The sequence below is a fragment of the Monodon monoceros genome, unplaced genomic scaffold (assembly GCF_005190385.1).
Source record: "Monodon monoceros isolate NGI ecotype Baffin Bay Population unplaced genomic scaffold, NGI_Narwhal_1 Super_Scaffold_5, whole genome shotgun sequence".
Classification (NCBI taxonomy): Eukaryota; Metazoa; Chordata; class Mammalia; order Artiodactyla; family Monodontidae; genus Monodon; species Monodon monoceros.
In genome coordinates, this window is record NW_021703782.1 from 78,326,293 (window position 1) to 78,351,240 (window position 24,948).

The following is a 24,948-nucleotide window of genomic DNA, read 5'->3' on the forward strand; positions in this document are numbered from 1 at the left end:
GGGCTTCCCTTGTGGCGCAGTGGTTGGGAGTCCACCTGCCGATGCAGGGAACATGGGTTCATGCCCCGGTCCGGGAAGATCCCACATGCCGTGGAGCGGCTAGGCCCGTGAGCCATGGCTGCTGAGCCTGCGTGTCTGGAGCCTGTGCTCCGCAACGGGAGAGGCCATAACAGTGAGAGGCCCACGTACCACAAAAAAAAAAAAAAAAAGGGCAAAAGACCTAAATAGACATTTCTCCAAAGAAGACATGTGCCAACAGGCACATGAAAAGATGCCACACATCGCTAATTATTAGAGAAAGGCAATCAAAACCACCACAATGATGTATCACCTCACACAGTTGGAATGGCTATCATCAAAAAGTCTACAAATAAAAAGTGCTGGAGAGGGTGTGGAGAAAAGGGAACCCTCCTACACTGTCGGTGGGAATATAAAATGGTACAATCACTATGGAGAACAGTATGGAGGTTCCTTAAAAAACTAAAAATAGAGCTACCATATGATCCAGCAATCCCACTCCTTGGTATATATCCAGAGAAAACTCTAATTCGAAAAGATACATGCACCCCAATGTTCAAAGCAGCACTATTTACAATTGCCAAGATAAGGAAGCTACCCAAGTGCCCATCAACAGACGAATGGTTTAAGAAGATGTGGTATATATACACAATGGAATATTACTCAGCCAATTGCAGCAACACGGATGGACCTAGAGAATATTATACAATGCTTAGTGAAGTAAGTCAGACAAAGACAAATATATGATACCACTTATATGTGGAATCTAAAAAAATAGTACAAATGAATCTACACACAAAATAGAAATAGATTCACACAGAAAACAAATTCATGGTCACCAAAGGGCAGGGGGTAGTAAATTAGGCATATGGGGTTAACAGGCACAAACTATTACACTATACATAAAGTAGATAAGCAACAGGAATTTACTGTATAACACAGAGAACTATATTCAGTATCTTGCAATAACATAATGGAAAATCTAAAAAATAAATGTATATAACTAAATCACTCTGTATACCTGAAACTAACACAATATTGTAAATCAACTATACTTCAATTCTAAAAAATGTATTCAAGTTTTGCCCTTCTTTTTGCCACTGGGGCCTCTGAGCTATGGAATTAAAAGTAACAAATATCCCCCACGGCCTGTGCCTGTAAAGAAACAACAGTGGGAACTTGTTTGGATGGGAGGGAGCAGGTCCTGAGGTAGACCTCAAGCTGTTCCCAAGAGTGTGAGAACTCATGGTTTCTGTGTGGCCTCTACCTAACCGCACAGTAGAGGGATCTGCATGCCTCTGGGCCACTTGGTGTCCCCAGCCTCAGTGGGGAAGGCAGAGGCCACTCTCTTGGGAGGTGAGTCCCATGAAACTTGGCTCTCGACAAGCAGACTCTACTGTTTCCCAGCCCCGTGACTTGAGGCAAATCCTTTAACCCCAAGTGAGGTTAAAGTGATCCTATTTCCTCATCTGTAAAGAGGCTAATGATGGCTATCTTGCTACCCCTCATGAGAATTTTGAGAATTTCCAAAGGAAAAAAATCATTTATTCAACAAATTTTTGTCGATTGTCTACTACTATGCTAGGCACTGTTCCAAGTTCTGACAAGCAGTAAATAAGACAAGACCCTCAGGGACAGGCAATACATTTAAAAAATAATAACATAAGTGCTAAGAAGAGAAATAAAGCAGGCTAAGGCATGTATGTGGGCATGCACACATGTGCTATTTTATTTTTTTAATATTTATTTTATTTATTTATTTTGGCTGCACCGAGTCTTAGTTGCAGCACATAGGATCTTCCTTGTGGCATCTGGACTCTTAGTTGCAGCATGCAGACTTCTTAGTTATGGCATGCATATGGGATCTAGCAACCCGACCAGGGATGGAACCCAGGCCCCCTGCATTGGGAGCACGGAGTCTTAGCCACTGGACCACCAGGGAAGCCCCCGACATGTGTTATTTTAGATAGGGTTGTCAAGGAAGGTCTTTGAGGAAGTGACATTTGAACAGAGACCTGAATGACATTTAAAGCCATGGCGTAAGATCACTAGAGAGAGTGAAGATGACCAAGGCCTTGCCGGCCTAACATCTAAAGGGCATGAAATAGAAAAGGACTTGATAAAGGAGAGATTGGGATTGAACCCTGAGAAAACTGTACAGAACTCTGGTCAACGTGAGGCACCGGAACCAAAGCATTGCTGTGCTTTGTTCTGCTGTCTAGGCTGCCACTGCTTCTGAGAGGGTGGCTGCTGTGCCCATTTAGGTCACTGAGCATTATGATGGGTCGGCAAGTTAGGGTCAGGAATAAAACCTCTAGTGACATCTCTGCAGCTCACTAGCGCTTTTGTGTGAGTGGATGTGTGGCGTGGGTGAAGGGGACATGAGGAAGTACTGAGTTTACAGCACAGGGACCACCCCTGTGAGAAGTGAGACAGCACATGCAGACGTAGGGCAGCCAGGTGAACACCTGCTGTGAAGAAATTCACTGTGACAAACTGGACATTCTCTGCCCTCAAGGAGCTTACATTTTATATAATACTTTTATTTATTGTCTGTCTCCCCTGAGTAAAATATAAGCTCCTTGAGGGCAGAAACTCTGTATCACTGCTTTGTATTATGCCTAGAACTATGCCTGACCCACAGCAGGTGCTCAATAAACAATGAATGAATGATCACCATCATCATTATCTGGTATATTAGAACAGCTGAGACTATTGAATAGCCTCAGCTATAGAATCCATACTGCGAGATAGATCCTTGTGGAATAAAAAAAAAAGTAAATAAAACCCAAGTATGTAGTCAACACTTGCTATGTATAGGACTGCATGGTAGGCACTGCGAGAAGTCAGGAATCAGATAAAGACCCCACCGTCAAGTCTGGTAGAAGACAAAGATATCACTCCCAACGCGCCACCCCCAACCCCGCAGAAAACCCCACAATACAGGGGAAAAGTGCTCAGTGCCATAAAAGAGGGAAAGCCTGTTTGTAAATAAAAATGTGTGTGAATAAAAACGTGACCCTTAGCTAGTGGAATCAGCCAGTTATAATAGAAGGCAACAAAAACATCAGGAGCTACTGTTTACTTAGCACGACTGTCTGAAGGGAACAGCATTAAGCACTTTTCATGCGTTATTTCCTTTTATTCTCTCAACATCTCTTCAAAGCCTTACAACTCACAATGTTGTTTCCAGGACCTAAGAACTGGTTAGAAACGCCAACTCCTGGGCATCATTCCATACCTACTGGATCAGAATTGACACTTTAACAATTTCACCAGAGAATCCATATGTACCATATGTTTAAGAAGCACTGATCTAAAGTATGTGTCTTCATTTTACAGATAAAAAAACTAAGTGAGAGAACTTAGGTGACAAACGGCTTACCCCAAATCACTGTTAGACTGTAGCAGAGCCCCCTTTTGAAGCCAGACCTGACCCCAAAGTCTGGGTTTTTAACCATTAAGCCAAGCTTCACGGGAGAGCTGGCATCTGAGCTGGACTCTGAGATATGGGTAAAATTGGTGCATCCAGAGAATGCAGGAAGGGGGACTGTGGGCAGAGGAAACAGTGTCAGCCAAGCCTCCAAGCAGGAAACTTCCAGCTGGGCTGAGGACACAGTAAGGAGAAGCTCCGTCTGGCCGAAGCTCTGAGAGCCTGAAGGGGTCAGGGAGAGAGATCAGCTGGATCAGTTCACGCAGTTTTTGTTAACCTGGGGGGCAGTGAGGAGCTGCCTCGAGACCCAGCGCAGATGGCCCTACCCCATACTGAGATGAGTCAGACAAAAGGGACACAAACAGCTTCTAGTTGGGGCTCTGCCTCTCTCTCGCTGGGTAATCTTGAAGGCAGGGACTTAACAACTCTGCATTCATGTCCCACCTTTGTATAATAAAAAAGAATGCACTTACTTCCTACCTAGGGGAGGCCACATCAGTATCAAAGTGGTGGGAATTTTGCTTTTAATAAACAAGGGGCGGGGGGAAAAGCCAGGACAGTTCAGAACTGTATTTAATATTTTCAAGGGAAAAAAAAGATATTTTCCTCCCACATTATGAGACATATTAAACACCAGTGCAAATAACTATTATACAAACTGCATTCATTGAGGAACTGTAATGGGTTAAGGATTTTAGATTTTTCTTCAAATCAAAGTACATTTCCTAAAGTTTTGTGGATTTTAGTTTGAAAGTACAGAGATTAAAATACGGTGAACCATGAAAGAGCCCCATACATATACCTACGCCTACACACACTATTGGAAAATGAAACAAAACTTAAAACTTTGAAAATGACAAAAATCTCATCTGGGCTTTTTATCATTTCTTCAAATCTCAGTTCTCTTCAGCTGGAGAGATAAACACTTTCTTATTTTCAGCTCTGAAATTTGATGACACAGACCAGAATGCTGTGTTCTGATGCACGTATAGTGCTTTCTGATTGTGGCTGGGAGCTGTAAGGACCCTTTCTCCCTCCTTCAATGCACTGCCCATTCATTCTCACCTAGGAGAGTGCCCTGGGTCAGGAAACCCAAAACCTGGGTTTTAGTCCTGATTCTGATTCACTGGGTGACCTTGAGGGGGCAGGGAAAGATGTGTTGAGAGCTTATTAAATACAGGTGTTTTCTGTATGTCATCTCAATAAGCACTTCTAACAACCAGAGAGGTGGTAGTCTTCTTATGCCCAATTCCAGGAATAAATGGATAAACCGTTTTTTATTTAGTTAGTAAGCAGCACAGCTTCTGTTCCCAGCCTGGACTGAGTCCAAAGCCCCTCCTCTTTCCACTACAACAGCCTGCCTCCTAGTTTCCTGCTTCCTAGTTTCCTTCCTGAGGTTCTGGGGTTCCTAACTTGTGACATGATAGTCAAGGACCTTCTATCCTCACCATTACACATAAACTCACAGATCATGAAATAAGGATGAGTTTACTCCTGCAACTGTTAGGCAGTAGAGTATCACACAGTGTCTGAGTTGGATGTGACACAGCAGTACTCTGTTAGGAAGCCTGGCCCAAAGATTTAGGACCTCAAGCCAGATTCTGGTAAAATCAAGGCACCTGTGCCCAGCAGCAGACCTGTGCCCAGCAGGGAGCTGTGCAGCAGCAGTGAGGAATGAATACAAACCTTAAGCCGGCCCCAACCAACCCGAACCAACTACCCCAGATTCCCACCAGGCCAAGCGCTGGGTGTACAGGATTCTTTATTGTAACTGAGCTAACAACGTTTGTAGCTGCCGACCATCTGATGGCAAAGAGCGTGAGTTTTCTTTTCAGAACTGTAGTACTGGAAGAGCACTGGCAGCAATAGCAATCCACCCATGTAGGCACTGCCCCCAAGTTCTGAATGTCTGTTCTACTGAGTCTTCTGACTACAAGTACAAATAAGGGAGAGCTTATCATAAGAGTATATGTGGTATTAAGGGTACAGGATTTTATGGAAATACAAGAATAGGGCTTCCCTGGTGGCGCAGTGGTTGGGAGTCCGCCTGCCGATGCAGGGGACAGGGGTTCTGGCCCTGGTCCGGGAGGATCCCACATGCTGCGGAGCAGCTGGGCCCGTGCGCCACGGCTGCTGGGCCTGCACTCTGGAGCCCGCGGGCCACAACTGCTGGGGCCCGCGTGCCTGGAGCCCGTGCTCCGCAACGGGGGAGGCCACCGCAGTGAGAAGCCCGCGCACCGCCATGAAGGGTAGCCTCCGCTCAACACAACTGGAGAGAGCCCGAGCGCAGCATCGAAGACCCAACGTAGCCAAAAATAAATAAATAAATAAAATAAATTTAAAAAAAAAAGAATAGAACCATAGTAGGTCTGGGCTTCCCAGAGTCTAGAAAGGTCTGGATCAATGGCAGCCCCAAGGCCCTCAGCAGCTGGAGTCTGGGTCTTCACTCATCGCATGATTCAGTCACTCTCCAAGGGTCTGCTCCATTCTCTTTTTGCCTGGAGGCTACACAAAATTTTCTCTACCTCATTACTTCTGCTTCCTCCTAAGATCAGCTAGCCAAGACTCCTCAAAGGCTTGACTCTACCTCATGGCTTCTTTCTATATACCATTTCAGCTTCGATTTCTATAGCTGTGTCCAACTGTAGTCCCCAGTTCAAATTTCTAAGAGAACATGCATCTTTCTTTCCACTGTCACATCAGAGGTCCCTGGTGAGACTATGAATTGGCTGTTATTGGGTCTGACGTCCATCTCTGGTTCCATAATTTCTGACCAGGGGGCAGGGATAGAGCAAGATTTTATGGTAGAAACATGGATGTCTCGGGCTGCCCCTCCATGAACAGGAGTTGTGGATGTAGAAATTTCTCTTAGAAAAGGCTGGGGGAATAGCAAGCACCACGGCTGACATGTTGAAAACATCTCCACATACTAGAGAGCTCCACACCTCTGCTGCTGTGGACCACCAAGACGTCCTCAGCCAACAATGCTGAAGTGCCCAGTGGCTGGTGGGTGAAGGAGGTGGTTGTTTGATCGGCCTCCTCCTTCCCTGTCAGTGGGCTCATGAACAGGTAATGTCCTCCCCTTTTTCTTCTTGTACAGATTAACTGAGTTAATTCCAACTGCAACCTCTCTAAACCTCTTCTTTCTTTGTATCTCTCCTTCAGCCATTACTCAGTGTAGGGATGGTTGGTAGCTGTAACTTTTGCCTGCCTGGCACACCTTCCCTCTTTTGGTTTCTTAGAAGAACCCCACTCCCACTTCATTTAGTCCTGGTGGGGCTGTCATTCAGAGTGCCTCAGTCCTCCATCCCCCAAGGATGGATACTTGACCCAAAGTAGGTGATCAGAATATCCCCTCCCCCTTGCCAGAGATAGGGACAACTCAGAAGAGTCCATCTGAGGAACGAAGCCAAATTAAGACAAGCAAGGTTGAGTGACTGAGAGAGACAGAGAGAGAACCCTAAAAATATTTTTTGAGCCCCTATTTTCAGCTATGCAGTTTTATAAGCCAATAGATTTTCTTTTTAAAGTTAAGAGTGCCTAAGCTGGTCACTTGCAACCAAGAGTCCTGACAAATATACACAGTTTTCTCAAGGAAATTCTCTGCTCTCTCACTTTTTTCCTCCCTCATCTCATTTGTTCCATTTGTGGGTGCTTAAATGACTCTAATCAAAGCTGACACATTGTATTACAACAAGTCTACCACTAAGCATCAAGGGGAAAAGACAGTTCAGATGGTCTAATGTCCTGGTACTGTCCAAAAGAAGAGTAGTGCTATTTATCACTTCCATAATTTATCAACTTTGGTTAAGTTAAAATTTCAAGGGTAACCATTAAAGAAGAGCTAGTGCATAATGTCCAAACTAGAAGGAAAAAAGCAAATGATTAAAAATAGTGCCCCACCCACCTCAAAAAAAAAGGGAAAAAAGAGCTAAAATGAAATGGAGTTCTAGCAGGACAAACACACTGAAAGCATAAAATATGAAGACAAACTTAAACCCAAATACATCTGTGGTTATATTAAATGAATATGGACTAAGTGTTCCAGTTAAGAGACAAAGGCTATAAAAAACCAAAACCCAATTATATGCTATTTATAAGAGACATATCCAAAACACATATATACAGAAAGGATGAAACTAAAAGGATGGAAAAAGATATACCCTGCATAGATTAACCAAAAAAGGTGGTATAGCTATACTGATATCAGATAAAATAGAGTTTAAGGCTAAAAAAATTCTTTTACTAGAAATAAAAAGGGCAACTTCATAATGATAAAAGGTTAGCATACTAGGAAGTACAACTTTGTATTTGTATGCACTTGATAATTGGGCTCAAAGATATAAAGCAAAAAATTTAAAAGGGGAAACAGACAAATTCATAATCACAGTTGTGTACTTTAACACATTTCTCTCTATAATGCCTAGAATAGGCAAAAAATCAGTAAGGATGAAGATTTGAATATAATTAATAAACCTGATCTACTGGCATTACATAGAACCATTACATAAAATCCAATAATTTTAGAATTCATATTATTTTCAAGCACACATGTAACACTTATAAAAACTCACCATAAACAGAACCCTAACAGAAATATCAACAAATTTAAAAGATTAAGATTATACAGAACAAGCTGACTACAATCAATTAGTAAAAGATAACTAGAAAATACTCATGTTTGGAAATTAAGAAACACATTTCTAAGATACCTATGAGTCAAAGGGGAAATCACAATGGGAACTACAAAATATTTAGAAATAAATGATTAAAATACTACATATCAAAACGTGTGAGCTCTTGCTAAACGGTATTTGGAGAAAAATGTTTAACCTTAAATGGAAAGAATAAAAATAAAAAGTATAAAAATTAATGAACTAAGCATCCATTTCAAAAAGTTAGAAGAAAAACCAAAATATATACAAGGAGAGTGAATTTTTTTTTAAAAGAGCAGAACTTAAATAGAAAACAAACTTACTACAGAAAAAAACCTATGAAGACAAAAGTTGGTTCTTTGAAAGGAACCTCTACTGAAGCTCAAGAAGAAAAAAAGAGAGAAAGCATAAAAATGAAATCAGAATGAAAAGGGGATATTGCTACAGATGTTGCAGACATTAAAAGAATAATAAGGAAATATTATAAACTTTACATAAATTTTAAACCTTAAAAGAGACAAATTCCTAGAAAAATATTACTTACTAAACTAACTTAAGAAGAAATTGAAAAAATTGCCCTAGAACCATTAAAAAGGTTGAATCTACGGTTAAAAATAACATAAGAAAAGAAACTTCCAGACCCAGGTGGCTTCATCACTGAGTTCTCTCCAACATTCAAGGGACAAAGGAGGGGAAACTAATATGGATGGTGGAGGTGGAAGAAGATGGGCATTAGTTTGATCTCTGGACTAACCGCAGCAGCAGGGATTTTAGTTTGTCCCACTAACCTTCCTCTTGTAAGTTTCCCCAGAAACTGTGACCAACCAGAATCCTGGAGAAGTTGTATCTGGATGGAGTGAACATAACATAGAAGGGAATGTATCAGATGGACTATAGAGAAAACCATTGGTGTCCCACCCAGATCCTCTTTACTGGCTAGCACATCCATTCCCCAGATAGAAGTGTCAGCTGATAACAACACACAGAGGTCCCTTCCCCAGAAAACTGCCACCTCAACTAGCTCTCTTCCTCTCCTCTTCCCATCCTGCTTCCCTTATTCTCTTCCTGAGCACTTCTCTCAGTATACCATTTGAGCATGAATCCCCACTTCAGGTCCTGCTTCTACAGAATAGGGTCTAAGATATCAACATTTAAGAGGATGAAAAGAGAGGCACGGCGGGCTTCCCTGGTGGCGCAGTGGTTGAGAGTCCACCTGACGATGCAGGGGACATGGGTTCGTGCCCCGGTCCGGGAAGATCCCACATGCCGCAGAGCGGCTGGGCCCGTGAGCCATGGCCGCTGAGCCTGCGCGTCCGGAGCCTGTGCTCCACAACGGGAGAGGCCGCAACAGTGAGAGGCCCGCATACCGGAAAAAAAAAAAAAAAAAAAGTCACAGAGTAACAGATACTTTTAAAACATATAACTGACAAGGAACCACTAACCAAAATTTATAAAGAACTCTGATAAATCAATAAGAAAACTGAAAAACAGGGAAAAGACTTAATAGGCAGTTTACAAAACAGGCCATCTGATTAACCAACAAAAATGTGCTCATCAGTAGTAACCAAGGAAAGAAAATTAAAACCACAGAGATATCATTATACACCCATGAGAATAGTTTAAAAAATTTAAACCAACCATACCGAGTCATTTGCAAGGATAAGAAACAACTAGAACTCTCATATATTGCTGGTAGGTAAGTAAATTGGTACAATCACTTAGAAAACTGTTTGGCATTATCTAGCAAAGCAATTCCACTTCAACATATATAAACTCATTCACATACACAATAGAAAATCTCTAAGGATGTTGTTCTTGGCTGCACTGTTCTTGTGTTGCTTATAGTTTCTGAATACCAAGTATCTGTCACCTATAGGATGAATAACTACATTGTGACATTCATAACATAAAACACTGTTAGCGATAAAAATAAGTGTGGTCAACACATGGATTCAGCTCACAAATAAGTTGAGCAAAAGAAGCAAACACAAAACGCACACAGTATGATTCTATATGTATGAAGTTAAAAAACTAGTAAAAATGAACTGTATTGTTTGGGAAGGCAAACATAGGTGACAAAACTACAAAGAAAAGCAAAGAAATGATTATCATAAAAGTCAAAATAGTGGTTTCTTCTGGGGAGGCGCTTATGATTTGGAAAGGGTACTGAGTACTGGCAATGTTCTATTTCTTGACATAGGCGGTAGTTACATGTGTATTTTCCTTAGAATTGTTAAACTATACATTTATGGGCTTTACTCACTTGCATTCTTATTGTATCTCATATTTTTAAAAGTTTAAAACAAAGACAATGAAATAGACATACTGGTTATTTTTTGGTTCTTAGGCAAGTTGAGGGAACTGAAAAGCCTTCATTTTTAAATTAAAACCTGGCACCCCCAAATCCCTAACAGGATACATGTCAAGTAAATTTTCAATAATGCCTACTTCTCTTAGGACTATAGGTGGACAGAGTCTCCCAGGAACAGATATACGCTTTCCCAAGAGTCACCAGAGGATTCCTCTTACCTACGAAAAGTGAGATGAGTAGGCGTCCAAAGTCCTGGAGTAGATATCTTGGTTAAAGGTTAGCATTCCTGAGTATCCTCAGTAGGCAGAATCCTGGAGAGGAGTAGAAGCAATGTGCCAAAAAGCCTTGGGTTAGGGTTAGGCAGAGAAGGGATTCAGCCTCCAAACCCTGATAAAAGGTCTGAAAATAGGGAAATCTGTTGGGTGATCTGAGGTGACCCTGACCAAGGCTGCTAGTAAGAAAGGGCCCTATGTGCCGCCCAAACAGGGGAGACTGGAGGAACCCAGCCTGGTGACAAGCTCCACACGTGGCCCAGAGTGTGGTGCTTTGGGAGAATGGCTAATCACATCAGCACAAACTGAAAAAGCTCTCAACTTGGAAGCCAAGCATGGGATCAAGCTGGCAGGAACGTGGTCCAATAAAGGCACTGAGCAGCAGTGACCACACATCCTTAGACCATGCAGGGCAGCTCTTCAACTGTGATATGATACAGCTGTGTCAGAAATAACAATGTGGGTGGACGGCTCAGACTCTGCAGTTCTCTCCCCTCTGGAGAGTGAAAGACTGACTTCTTTGGAGTGTTTGAGCCCCCGTGGGGCTTGGAAGTGGGAGACATCCGAATTCTCACTAAAAAGGGCATTAAGGGGACTTGGGAGGTTATTTGGAAAAATAAAGAAACATGTGACTGCTTAGAACCCAACTGGTGAAATGAGACACACAGGTTAAACATCCAAAATGAAACAGACAAAATCTTAACCAAATGTCTCTGCTTATCTACCTTCATGTACACAATATCATGTGTATGAGTAGGAAACTAATACATCACTAAGCTAACAGAAAGAGTAAAGAGAGAAATAAGGAAACATCTCGGACAAAGCCCATGATAGGTGACTTAAGAGAAGGTTCATTCATTAAGGCAAACTGAAAGAACAAAATGCTTCTTGTACTGTCTATTTATTACTATGTGACTGACACATGTAAAAGGAACTTGTTTCTTTTAAATCTTCCCTGAAAAGCTTCTCAACATGTGATGTCTTCTTGGTTGCCCAAGACAGGATCCTTCCCACCTCTGAAAGCTCTTGCTGGCTTGCAATCTACATCTTTATCAGAGCCCCACTGATTTGCCCCTTGCATGTGGTAATGCCTTTGGATTATCCCTCCAAAGGTTCTGAGATACCTAAACCAGGGTCTATACGTGTTTTTATCTCTGTTTCTACTTATTCCCACTCCTCTTGGCCCTGCCACTGATGCACTATTGTTAAAGGAAACAGGTGGGGAGGGAGGAAAGAATAGTATGACTGCACTGTAACTGAAAAAAAAAAAAGAGAACCACCACCAGAAAACAAACCCATAGGGAACGGGGACTTCTTGACCATGTATTACTTAACAGCTACTTGTGCTATCATAAAAATACAATTCATCTGATAACCATGGAAACCAAAATGAAGGCACTGTGGTGAGGGTGGCTCTTTTCAGGAATCTAAAAACAGTAAGAGGCCTGAAATCAGAAAAAGAAATCCAAGTGCTGCAGGCCAGAGGAAATCCTTTACTAAAAGCCCTGACAAAGCAGCATTTTCTCCAGTCTCTAAAATCTCACCAGGCTTCAACAAGGGCTCTGGGACTGCTGTGACTGATCATGAAACAATTCAGGCCTCTCTGTGTGCTTCTCTGTCCCTTGGGGCCAGCTGCTATGAAGAAGGCTCACTGGGAGCTGGAACTTATTATTTTAAATTGTACCAAAAACCAGCAGAGGAATGTGTGTGTGTATTTCCTCTCCAGCTCCTAGCAGGTATACAAGCACGAAGTGCTCCATAAATACCTGTTGAATAAATGAAGAAACAGGCTAGAACTCACGGAAAGCAAAGCGTCTGGTAAACAGTGTGTGTTCTTTCCACCACCCAGTGCCAACATTCTGTTGGGTCCTGAGAAAATCAAAGTCCTGTCCTCAATTCTGGGTCCAGTTTCTCCATTTGCCTAAGGAGACAGCTGGATTAGATGGTTTCTCAGGCATCTTCCAGCTCTGACAGTCAATCACTGTATTGTGCTTTTTTTGGTGGCAGCACATGCCTGGCACTTTTCTTTCCCCTCAGAGGGAATCTGATACCCGTCTGCTCCAGTAATGTTCCCATCCTGCCTGACTCATTTGGTAGAAACAACGGGTTCACATGCCAATTGTAAATGAGAAGGCAAAGGGGGCCCAGACAGAAAAAAGGGGAAAGGGTTCCACTTGGTCCCTTTCTTAGGAAATCAAAACAGCACTCTTTTTAGGACTAAATACACAGAAACGGATGTGTGATTATTCTAAACATCCCTCACGTGAATGTCTCTCTAGCTTATTAATTTAATACTTGTACTAACAGCACTAATTACTGAGCATTTCTCTGCCGGACACTGTGCTAAGTCCTATTACACTCAATCCTCAAAACAATCTCATGAGCTGTTAAGGTTATTATCTTCTTTTAACAGATGAGGGTTCTATCTGGCTAGAGAACGCACAGTAAGTGGCAAAACTAGGATCTGAACCCAGGTGTAACGGACTCCTGAGTTCTGGCTCTTCAAATGGCTTTTCCATCTGTTCTTCACTGTAGTCCTGTGAGCAAGGGAGGTCAGGGGTTATCACCTTTACTTTAAAAATGGAGAAACCGAGTCTCGGGAGAGGCCTGCGACTTGCAAAAAATACAGAAGACACTTAAAAGGTGCCCGGCCTCAGACACTCGCTCCTGCGTTCCTAGGTGAGGGTTCTTCCCATCTCGAGTCTGCTTCTTCCTCTTCCACTTTCAAAAACACACTCGCGAAACCTCAAGGCTGAAGGCAACCGCAGAGACCCACCTTCCCGGCCCGGTCGTTTCACAGGAGGGGAAACCAAGGCACAGCTGTTCTCCGGCGCAGCTGAGCCTCCAGGTGCCAGCAGAGAGCGGGAGCGCGGGGCCCAGGGCGGCCTGAGCGCACCCTTCCCGGTCCCGCCGGGGCCAGGTGCTTAGCCTCCGGCAGGACCGAACCGGACCTCCTCGGCTGGGCGCCTCGCAAAGCGCCCTAGGTCCCCGGGAGGCAGCCCCCGGCCGCCCGCGCCCCTCCCCCGGGCCGCTCCCCGCTCCGGGGCCGGGGCATCCCGGGGACGCGGGCAGAACGACTTTGCCCGCAGCCTCCGCGCGCTGTCCCCCCTTACCTTGCCGGGAGCTCTCCGGGACACTAGCCCACAGAAATGCCAGCCGCGGGCGTCGGGCGCGCAGCGAAGACGGCGGCGCGCGGCCACGGACTGCTGGTCACGGGCTGCCGGTCACGCCTTGAGCCCCGCCCGGGGGCGGTATTTGCTGGGCAGGTATTTGCTGGGCTGTTGAGAGGCGGCGCTGTCACGTGACGCGCAGGGCGGGGGATGCCGGGAGCGGCGGTCGCGCCGCAGGGCTGGGCTTCCGGACCACCGCCGCGGAAACGAACTCTGCGGAGTCTGCGCAGCGGCGGCGGATGAGTCTTCAGATGCTGCGAAGTGGTTTGCGAAGGGGCAATTAAGGCTTGTACTGCGTGGCCCCACAGGGGCAGAAATAGAATCACTGGGTGGAAATTGCAGGGAGGCAGCTGGGGTCGATATAAAGAAGATTCTTCCAATCACCAGTTATCTATCAGTGTAATGGGATGTTCCAGGAGGTAGTGAGCAGCTTTGTAGGTGTGCACATAGGGGCTGGGTTCACACATTCAACAAACTGACCGCTGGCTATGGTCCAAACAATATTATGGGAGTATATATTAAATAATTTTATGTATAGCACAATACCTGCCACATAGTAAATGTTATCTAAGTGTTGTTGCTGCTGTTATTATTATGGGCACAGAGGTGAACAAAGATGATATGGTTTCTGTCCTCAATTTTTGATTGGAGAAGGTAGACATTAATCAGATAGCACTTAAATAAATATGTATTTTAATTTGTGGTAAGTGCATTGAAGGAACCCAGATTTAAAACTAGGGGGCAAGGGAGGGTGGTCAGGGAAGACTTTTCAGAGAAAGGTAAGGAGTTAGCCAGCTGGAAGAGAGGCAGGGAAAGCCTGTGTGAAAGCTCTTGGGTGGGGTGGGGCAGAGGAGAGAAGATTGCTCTTTGGGTAAATGGAAGATGTCCAGTTTGTCTGAAGCTTATTGTGTTGACAGAGAACAGTGTAAGTGAAATTAAAGGCAGGTAGGGACCAGATCATGCAACATTTAGGTCACAATAAGGATTTTAAAATTTTATATAAAAGGAAGCCATTGAAAGGGTGGAGGGTGTAAGTGATTTGACACCTTTTTTTTTCTTTTTAAAGTATGATATCTCGAAAATAAAAATTGGAAAAATAAAGTATGCCAGCTACTATGTGGAGAATAGACAGAAGAAAGAGTGGAAGCAAGTAGATTGGTTAAGACTTGGACTGGAGTAATGGTAGTGAAGATGGAGAGAAATAGATTTGAGATACTTTTTTGAGGTAGTCAACCTGGCTTGATGTGGGAAATTAGGGGGATTCCCCAGTGTTCTAGCTTAACCTCCTGACTGGGCCCATGAAAGTGCTATTTAGTGAACTATTGTAAGGGGAACATATTGGGGAGGAGGGTGGAAGATCAAGAACTCAGTGTTTGACTTGTTAAATTTTAAATGCCTGTGTACCATCCAAATGAGATCAAAACGCATTTGGATACAGACCTCTGGATTTTAGAAGAGAATGTAAGCCTCAGAAATTTAACTTAAGACTGCTGTGAAAAAGAAATCATTGCACCAGATTGAGGTTTGTAATAGCTGATCTATGTGATCCCATTGACCTATCTCAGTCCTTAGTTCTACAGAATGTATTCTATAAAAATATATTACATCTATTATTACCATATGATGAATTTAGTATTATTACTAAACTCAGGTGAGGCCCAAGTTACTATGCAGCTTCTCTTTTATAAATGGAAAAAAACAGAAACACACACCCTAAGGCCAACAATTTATTTTAAGCAAAGACAAAGCTGTACACACAGTAGCTAGATACAAATAGTAGACCACTCTGACTTACGTCAGATCAGATGAGAACAGGGGAGGTTCACGCTACAATGAGCATGATGATTTATCTCATTATGTATGACTGGAAAAGCTATAACATGTTTAATCCTTTGAAGAGTGTCCCATTGTATGAAACTGGTAGTCTAGATGTCTGTCAAAAAGCAATCAAAAGCCCGAGTTTCCGGATTTGTGTCAGCCAACATTATTGTTTTGGCATTTGTATAAAACAGCTAAGCCTTTCAAGGGAGTACAACAGCCGCTTTCTATAAGAGCATGCTGTCTGTCTTTCTCATTAGTGGTGCAAACATCACTTGTCACATAGAAAATTTGTTTTTAAATATAAGTACTTAACTATAAGAACGTCATTTGTAAACCACACTTGAGTCCCCTCATCTTTCTGCCCTCATCTCACCTGTGCTTGCCTCTATCCTACCACTTGAGGTCTACTGATTTCTCTCCTCCATTAGACTGGAGAGGACCTGCTCATCTTTGCATTCTGATACATAGTTGGTATTTATTATAAAAAGAGTAAGTACATATACAGCATCTCCTCAGTCATGTGAACTTTACTTACCTTGTTTTATGGAAAAGGGAGGCTCAGAGTGATTTGCCCAGGGTCAACTTAGTAGACATCTGTCATTCCTTTTTGGCTGTCCAGTACCTGAACTCCCTTCCTACATTTGGGAATTCCCCATCTTACGAGAGCTTGTTGGGAATCAGAGCATGCCTTTCACTACAGAAGCTGAAATTGATTTTTTTTTCTCTACTTCTCCACGTGACCCTGACACTACAAATTAAATATTCCTCGGACTTTGAATTGGGAGCGAGAGACACAGCAAAGTTGTATCTTGGAGTAATTCTCTTTGGTGACCATGGCAAATGCAGCAAGATGAAGTTCTTTGAGCAGTACTGGCTGCTATCATAGTCCAGGGAGCTGTGGCCTTGGTAATAAGCAGTGGCATCTAATCTTCTGCAGAGATGGTGTCCTCACTGCACCAGTTGTATGGAGTGACCAGGTGACAAAGGGTGATGTTCCAGTTGCCTAGTCTCCAGGCCTCCTGGTGATGCTAAACTACCTATAATCCTTTTAATGAATTACTTTTCTCCTTAAATCTACTAAAACTGGATTTTGGTGTTTACAAGTTAAAAATCTGACTCATATAGTCACATAACAGCAGAGCTGAGGACTTTGAACTAATTCTAGTGTTCCTTCCTAACATAAATCTGTATTCTCCAACAACCCCCACTTTCTACATTACATATCGATGTCTCTAAATCACCCTTTGTTCACCAAATTTATCTTTTAATGTCAGCTGATTAATGAATATTTTAAGCAATTGTATGGTGAGGCAGCTGCCAGTGGAACATTCAGTTTCAGATGTAGCAGTATCACTGTACAGTTTATGTAATATTGAAATTTTTTTTGTATTTTTGTCCGTTATAGGCATAAAATGGAAAATGAAAATACTACTACTAATGTGACTGAGAAAAAGCTGAAAATAATCAGACATGCTTAAAGCAGATCTTTAGCCTTAGCAGAATGCTTATTGGACTAAAGCCAGCTGTGTGTTTCTGAAGAAAACAATTTAAGAACCTTTTATAACTCTGAAAATATTTTATAAGATACCGTGTTTAAAAGACAAAGTGTGTAAGTGATTGTGTAATGTTTTTACCTCTCAGTAACAAGTCTGTTCAACTTTTATACATGTGATTTCTGTGTTTTCGTGAACTTGCACAAAAGCAGGCAAATGACACCACGTAAGCATAGCTGTAAAACTGAGCGCACAGAAGTAGCAACTGTTCATGGTCTCCTGGGTGACATCTATAATAGAGTAGGGAAAAGACCTGGTACTTTATTTCTAATTTATTATTGTAGCCTTTAAAAAATAAGGTTACTAAGCCTTTGTTGTGTAGTATATTTTGGAGTTTTAGTATATATACTAGCCAGCAGATGTCAGCATGGGATCTCTTTCTTAAGACTGAAGTATGAAAACACAATAAATAACAGGAGTTCCTGAAAGAACTGAAGTTCTTCTTGTTCTTCTGTGTACAACACACTTAAGTCACACTTGCCTTCTTCTTCCTTAAACATATATGCTTTAACACTTTTTCAAAGCCCACTCCCCCCCCTTTCATGTGGACAGTTCCTATTCATCCAAATTTTACTTCGTCACTTCCTCAGGGAGCCCTCCCTGCTTCTTCCCCAACCCAACAGGCCAGGCTCCTTTATTCCATGTTCTCACAGCTACCTTTACTTCACTCTCCTAGCAGTTTATATAATGACATAATTATTGATGAACTTAGGTAATGTGCAACTCCCCTGCTATTTTGTAAGCCTCTTAAGGATTGGTACAATGACCGCATTTTTCTCTTCTGTATCCCTCACCTACCACAGTGCCTGGTCCTCTGTAGTCACTAAATAAATAAATATCTGTGATTGTGAACACCTCCACCAGGTAGACTGGGAATATTTTTTCGGAGGCCTGGACAACAGGTAGCATCCGAAAGCCAATCTTTCTGCCTTCAATTCAGCCCCTTCTTTGTAAAGATATTATGTGGGGCAGAAGAATGTGGGATAATACTTGTATTCAAGAGGAAAAGACAATGACAAAAACTTTTCCCTCACAGTGGCAATCCCTTCCCTGCTGTAGGGTATCCATGTTCAGCTTCTTACACATTTCCAGTGAAGAAGTGCCCCTTCTGTGACCCAGCTCATCTTGGTCACAGTAGTTGTTAGTGAGTTCAAGAAGGAATCTTTCTTCTTGGCTTCCAAACCTTTATCCTATTGTGCCTTCTGGGACCATTACTTTCTTTGACATAACAACCCTTTTAGTTTTTAAAAAACAGCTCTCAAACTCCCACTATAGGTCTTTTCAAGGCTAACCACCTCTAATTCTTTCAATCATCTCTCTAGCAGCATGGTTTCCAGACACCTTCAGTACTCTGCCAAACTCTACTCTGCCAAGGGGAGCTACTCCTGAGGAGTCTGTTAGACCTGGAGACCTTAGTGTTGTAATTTTACTGATGCAAGCTAAAAAATTGCTTTCATCTTTAATTTTGCTTGATCTTATTCCTAAACCAGTCCAGAATTTCAGATTTGAAAAGACCTTAATTTAAGGTCTGGTTACCCAAAGCAGAGCCTGGGCCAATTAAGTCACCTGGATGCTTTACAAAATAGAGTCCTGTGCTCCATCCATAGCAATTCTGATTCAGTAGGTCTTTGTTTAAAAGTTTCTTGTGTGGTTTGCAGCTTGTTTTCGAAAAGCCCTCTGCACATGATGCCTGACACTGCCAGTGTTCTTTTCCCTATTATACTTGAACTTCTCCTTTGGCAGGTATCTGTGCATGAAAATGCTCCCAAATGCCCCTAGTATGCATTCTTTAATTCCCAAGTACATGACACCTAGCACCCATTTACTCTTAAAATTTTGTGTGAAAAGAACATCAGTTACCCATAAACATGGAGACATATTTATCTTAAGCCCCTTTCCTACCAAGAAACAAGTATTAAAAATATGCTATTTTATCATCTTATTTACACATGGAATTGGGAAGAAGGAAATAAGTGATAGTCTGAGTCTATAGTATCTAGCAGTTTCTAGGCTCCCCCCAGTTCTTCCTCTGCTATTCTGTGTAAACTCAAGGAAGGTGAGATAATTAAGAGTGATCTAAGTTCAATATACTTAACAGGCTGAAAAAAATTAAGTGCTTTCAGATCAGGAATAAATAAGCACCTTGCAACTTAGGGAACAACAATGTAAAAAATACAAATTCTTTTTATGGTGATGAACTTTTTTAAAAATTAATTAATTATATTATATTTTATTTATTTTTGGCTGCATTGGGTCTTTGTTGCTGCAGGCAGGCTTTTCTCTAGTTGCGGTGAGTGGGGGCTACTCTTCATTACTGTGCACAGGCTTCTCATTGCAGCGGCTTCTCTTGTTGGGAGCATGGGCTCTAGGCACGCGGGCTTCAGTAATTGCGGCACACGGGCTCAGTAGTTGTGGCTCGCGGGCTCTAGAGCGCAGGATCAGTAGTTGTGGCGCACCGGCTTAGTTGCTCCACAGCATGTGGGATCTTCCCGGACCAGGGCTCAAACCTGTGATCCCTGCACTGGCAGGCAGATTCTTAACCACTGTGCCACCAGGGAAGCCCTATGGTGATGAATTTCTAAACAGTAGTAGAAAGCTTGCTAACAGCATTAGGTTAAAGAGGGAAAAGTAGGTGTTAAACTAAGTGCCTTTCTCTTCAACTTCTTTAACAGCATCATCGTTTCACTAAGCTAACAACAGTATTTTACTAAGAATGATTTTTTTTTTGATTTAATAGGTTTGAGATTTTACTTACACTTTTATGTTCAGTAAAGAATCCTTGTCATTTGTTTCATATGCTTGTGACCAATGAAAACAATGGATATTACAAAACTTGAGTATGAAATTCTAAAATTGATGTAAAGATTCAATAGTAAGCTTATTAAATTTTACTCAAAAGTACACTGAAAACATATAAATGCTGAATTTTACTAATGATGTTAAGATGAGCAATTTATTTGATCATCTCCTGGCTTTAATTCTTATCTACCACATTTCTAAAACCTTTTTTTGCAATATCTTTATTATTTTAAGTAATCTCTATATTGCTTCCCTTCTATCAGCTCAAATAATCAGAGACAATGCAATTTGAATTTGGGGAAGAAAAGCATCATATAACCTCCCATTGCCGTACGTATCACACCCAGCAGTAGTCTTCATTATGTTTCGCACTGTCCCATAAAAATTAGTCTTCAGTCTCTTGGTATCATGAACATATCTGCACTTAGGTACTTTCTTTCCTCCTAAATAAACATATAACTTGGGGGAGGGTAAATTGTGGTAGTAGGTTAGATGTGGTCCTTGTCAGATTGCTCCATATACGCTTAGCTGTGAAACAGACAAACTCTGATCTTGTGCTAACAGCCTGAAAGGCTGCAAGTTGGAGATTACGTCTCGCTTCGGAAAACAAAATGAATGGATTCTGTTTTTCAGGATAGGAACTTTTCTCTCCAATGAAAGTGAAGGAAAGGTATTTTGGGCATAACAGGTCTCCAGGGCTACTTCCCACTCCTACAGCTGCCCTCAGCAGGAACTGACCCTTCTGTTTTCTTCCTGGCCATCAGCTCCCTCCTGCTTTTTCCTCCTTATCCAAGCTTAGATGCCTTGTGCATTATTTCAGTCACTCCCTGACCCTGTCAGATCACCTTATCCACGTGGCAAGCCCCACCCCTGGAAGAATCCAACCCTCCACCTTCTCTGAGCTTAGGCAGCAGAGCAGTGCTAGAGAAAAAGCCCATATCCAAGCACTGCAAATTCATGATCACCTATCTTAACTGGGGTTCTAATACCATCTGACCTTTTTCTAGTTAGCTCACTCTCACACTTCCCACAACTAGTTAAAAAAAACTTCTCCACTCTACTTCCATTCTATTATTCAATGAATCCTGAGTGCCTACTAGGTGCCAGGCACTCTCCTAGGTACTGGGATACTACAGTGAAACATAGTAAGACAAAACCCCTGTCCTCATCAAGCATATATTTAGCGAAAGGAGACAATTAACAAAATAAATTAGGAAAAAATATATTAAGTAAGTGCCAGGAAGAAAAATAAAGAAGGGGGGTATAGAGTGCCGAAGAGCTTGTAATAAAAAAAAATATGTTGAAATATAACGTAACTACAGAAAAATGCAAATATCCTAAGTCTACAACTTGCTGGGTTTTCACAAATTGAAACATCTTTTAACCTTTAAAGGAGCTGGTAAAGGCCTCAATGGAAAAATGCCATTTAAGCGGAGACCCAAGGAGAGGGACTGAGGCACTTGGAAATCTAAAGGAACAGAGCATCCTAGGCAAAGGAAACAGCCAGTGCAAAGACCCTTAAGCAGTAGCATGTCTCGTTTGTTTGAAGAAGCAAGAAGGCCAGTATGGCCAGAGTGCAGTGAGGGAGAGGAGAATCATAAAAGATAAGATCAGAGAAGTAATGAGGACCAGACTGTACAGAACTTGTGGGCAACCAGAAGCACTTTGGCTTTTGTTCTGAATAAGACAGGAAGCCACTGAAGGTTTTTCAGCTGTAGTGACATTTTCTGGCTTAAATTCTCAGAGAACCATTGATTGCTGTGTTGAGGACAGACTGCAGAGGGGCAAGGGTGGAAGCAGGGAGTCTAGTTAGGAGGCTGTTGCAATAATTCAGAAAAGTGATGATGGTGGATTGGACCAGGGGGGTGGCAATGAAGCTAGTGAGAAGAGGTCAGATTCTGATTCTGACTCAGGGACCAGCAGGGTTTTCTGAAGGATTGGTGTGGGACGTGAAAGAGAGGAGTCAAGGCTGACACTTGGGGTTTTAGTTTAAGCAACTAGAAAGACAGAATTATCATCTCCTGTGACTGAGAGGAGTGGGTTTCATGAAAGGGGACGACTGGGAGTTTGTTATTGGACAAGTTTGGAATTAAGGGGAGACGTGTAGCCTGGAGATATAAATTTGAGAGTTCTCAGCCCATAAATGGCATTTAAAGCCAAGAGATCAGGTGAGATCACCAAGAGTCAGTGCAGAATCTATACTGTAAATAAAGAGGTCTGAGGAGTAAAGCCTGGGGCACTGCAAGTTTCAGAGGTTAGAGATGAAGAACCAGCAGAAGAATCTGAGGAAGGGTGGATAAGTGGAATAGGAAGGGTGGATAAGAGGAAAATTAAGAAGGCCCACAAGGTGGTTAAAATAGTAAGAGGTAGTGTGTTAAATGCTGCTGACAGGGTAAGACAGGTCAGTGTTAACCTTGACAAGAGCAGTTTCAGAAGATTCGTGGGGATGCAAACCTAACTGGAGTGGGTTCAGGAGACCATGAGAGGAAGGAATGAAAATAAAAGCCACCTTATTGAGGCATTTAACTGAGAGCACAGAAATAGGATGGCAGATGGAGAGGGCTGAGGATTCAAGAGGACTATGGTAGATGCTGTGCTGACCACCCAGATCTCAACTTTGGGACGAAGAAACTCATTCCCCCAGCGGCTAGGAGTGTTAGCTGCTGACACCTCACAGCTGCATCCCCCTCAGGTCAGCTGAAGGAAGCTGCCTCCACTGAAATACACCTGCCCACCAGCCCCTACGCAACGGCTAGTTGATGCAAGGGTCCAAAGGCCCTGCCCTCCTGCCTTGTTCAGGACTTCTCTGAAGGGCCATCCCAGCATCAGTTACCTGTGGGACTGACTAAAGGTGCTTTTGCAACTAGGGCGACCAAACATTCTCGCTTGCCCAGGACTGAGAGGTTTCAGTGCTAAAACTGGGACAGTCCTAGGTGTCCGTATTTGCAGCTGCACCACAGTTCAACTTCTCCTGCTCAAACTTGTTTCACGTGCACTCTAAAGTGTTTTTCCCAAAAATATTCCCCCCAAAACCTCCTGCACAAAATCTCAGCATCTGCTCCAGGGAACAGACTGGCAACAGGGCTTTTAAAAAAAAATTCTTTTTAAAATAGAAGAAATCACAGCCCTTTTGAATACTATTGGGAATGATCCAATAAAGAAAGAAAAGTAAGGGAGAACTGCTGGATCATGATCCTTGGGTAGTTGATGCGGGTGGGACTGATTGTGTGCATGTGGGATGGGTCTGGCCTTAAACAGGAGCAGACTTTCCTAACAGGAGGGAGGGTACAAATGCTGGCGGGTGGGTTATCAAGGGGTAAGTTTACGGAAGCTTTCCTCTGGATGCCTCTATTTTCTCAGGGAAAGAAGAAGCAACATCATCAGCTGAGCTTGACGATGAGGGGAGATCCTGGAGGTTTGAGAAGGTATTAAATGTTTATCTAGTGGAGAAGAATGAACTAAGGAAACATAGTGGTCCTGAAGGACCCAACTGAGGTTCAGCAGTCATTATTTTCCAGGTAGAACCTGTCAGGATGTTTCTTTCCAAACACTTTCTGCTGCACAGAGTAGGCAAAGAGCAGGATTTAACCAAGGTGGGGTTTTGCCAGAAAAGTACAATGAAGCTAGAGGGAGGGAAGAGTTGAAGGTGTATGCAAGAATGATTACAATGATGGCTAATGGAGTATAAGTTGAGGCATGAGGGCAATGAAGCACAGAAACTAGGTGGTAGGGTGAATAGATCCATGATAGAGTCTGGTGGGGCTAAGTTATTTGTATTGGAGGAAGGAAATTAAATCTAGGCTATCGCTGTGGGATTGAGTGACTAAGACTAAGGAGGACTGAGGTCAGCAAATGTCTTTCCAGAGAAAGCAAATCTGGGCAGAAGGAAACTCTTTCAACTTTTCCCCACCACATCTAATGCTTTATTACACGTGGTAGGCAGAATGCCCCCACCCAAAATGTCTGTGTCCTAATCTCCAAACCTCTTAATACATAGCTTAGATGGCAAGAGGGACTTTGGAGATGTAATTAAGGATTCAAGGAAGACTCCCTGATTTCTGGTTTAAGCAGCTGTGTTGATGGTACCATTTACTGAATTAGGCAACAAGTTTCAAGTGAAAAATAATGGGTTCAGTTTTGGATCTGCTAAGCTGAAAATATTGGTGAGATGGAGATGCTGAGTGAGCATATGGATATCCAAACATGGCCAACATTTCAACAGGAAATAAACATTGGGAGTTTCTTCTAAATAGATGGTAATTAAAGCCATGGTCTTTAATGGACTGGAAGTTTATAAAGAGAAGATAATCCAGGACCAGAAAATATTTCAAGAATGATCACATAGTCAGTGAATAATAAAGTCTGCAAAAGATGGTAGAACAGGTAAGGGATTTACCCTAGATATGAAGAGGATGAGGCCATGATAACAGGAGATGGAGGAAGAAGTGCTATAAATGTACTAGTTTGCTATTGCTGCTCTAATAAACTATTCAAACTTAGTGGCTTAAAACAACACAAATTATCTTACAGTTGTGGTGGTCAGAAGTTTGAAACAGGTCTTAAGGGGTTAAAGTTAAGGTGTCAGCAGACCTGTGGTCCTTCCAGAGGCTCTAGGGGAGAATCTGTGCCTCACCCTTCCCAGCTTCTGGAACACAGAGGCTGCCCACATTCCTTGGCTTGTGGCCACATCATTCCCACCTCTGCTTCTGTTGTAATATCTTCTCTGACTCTGCACCTTCTTTCCCCCTCTCACAAGACCCTTGTGATTACACTGGGTCCATCCAGAAATAATCTCTACACCTCCAGAGCCTTCCCTGAATTCCTTCTTTCCCCTACACTACATTTATCTGAATCAATACTGGTCTGCTCATTCATCCTCCTTGATCTCCCCTTCAAACCTAGTCCCTACATTGCAT

At 42.6% G+C, this 24,948-nt stretch overlaps 1 protein-coding gene across 6 annotated transcripts in view; it reads right to left on the reverse strand.

Annotated features, from left to right (window-relative positions):
- Nucleotides 1-13,913, reverse strand: part of FBXO10 (F-box protein 10) — an 82,663-nt gene extending 68,750 nt beyond the window's left edge. For 4 of the 6 annotated variants that reach the window (XR_003790764.1, XR_003790763.1, XM_029202513.1 and 1 more), the window contains exons 1-2: nt 13,803-13,913; nt 10,636-10,728 (exon numbers count right to left, since the gene is read on the reverse strand). The gene's annotated coding sequence lies outside the window, so the exon portion shown is untranslated. Of the gene's footprint in view, nt 1-8,894; nt 8,954-9,193; nt 9,247-10,635; nt 10,729-13,802 lie in introns of those variants that run through there. The other 2 variants (XM_029202510.1, XM_029202512.1) reach the window with 2 other exon arrangements.
- Nucleotides 13,914-24,948: the final 11,035 nt, after the last annotated feature.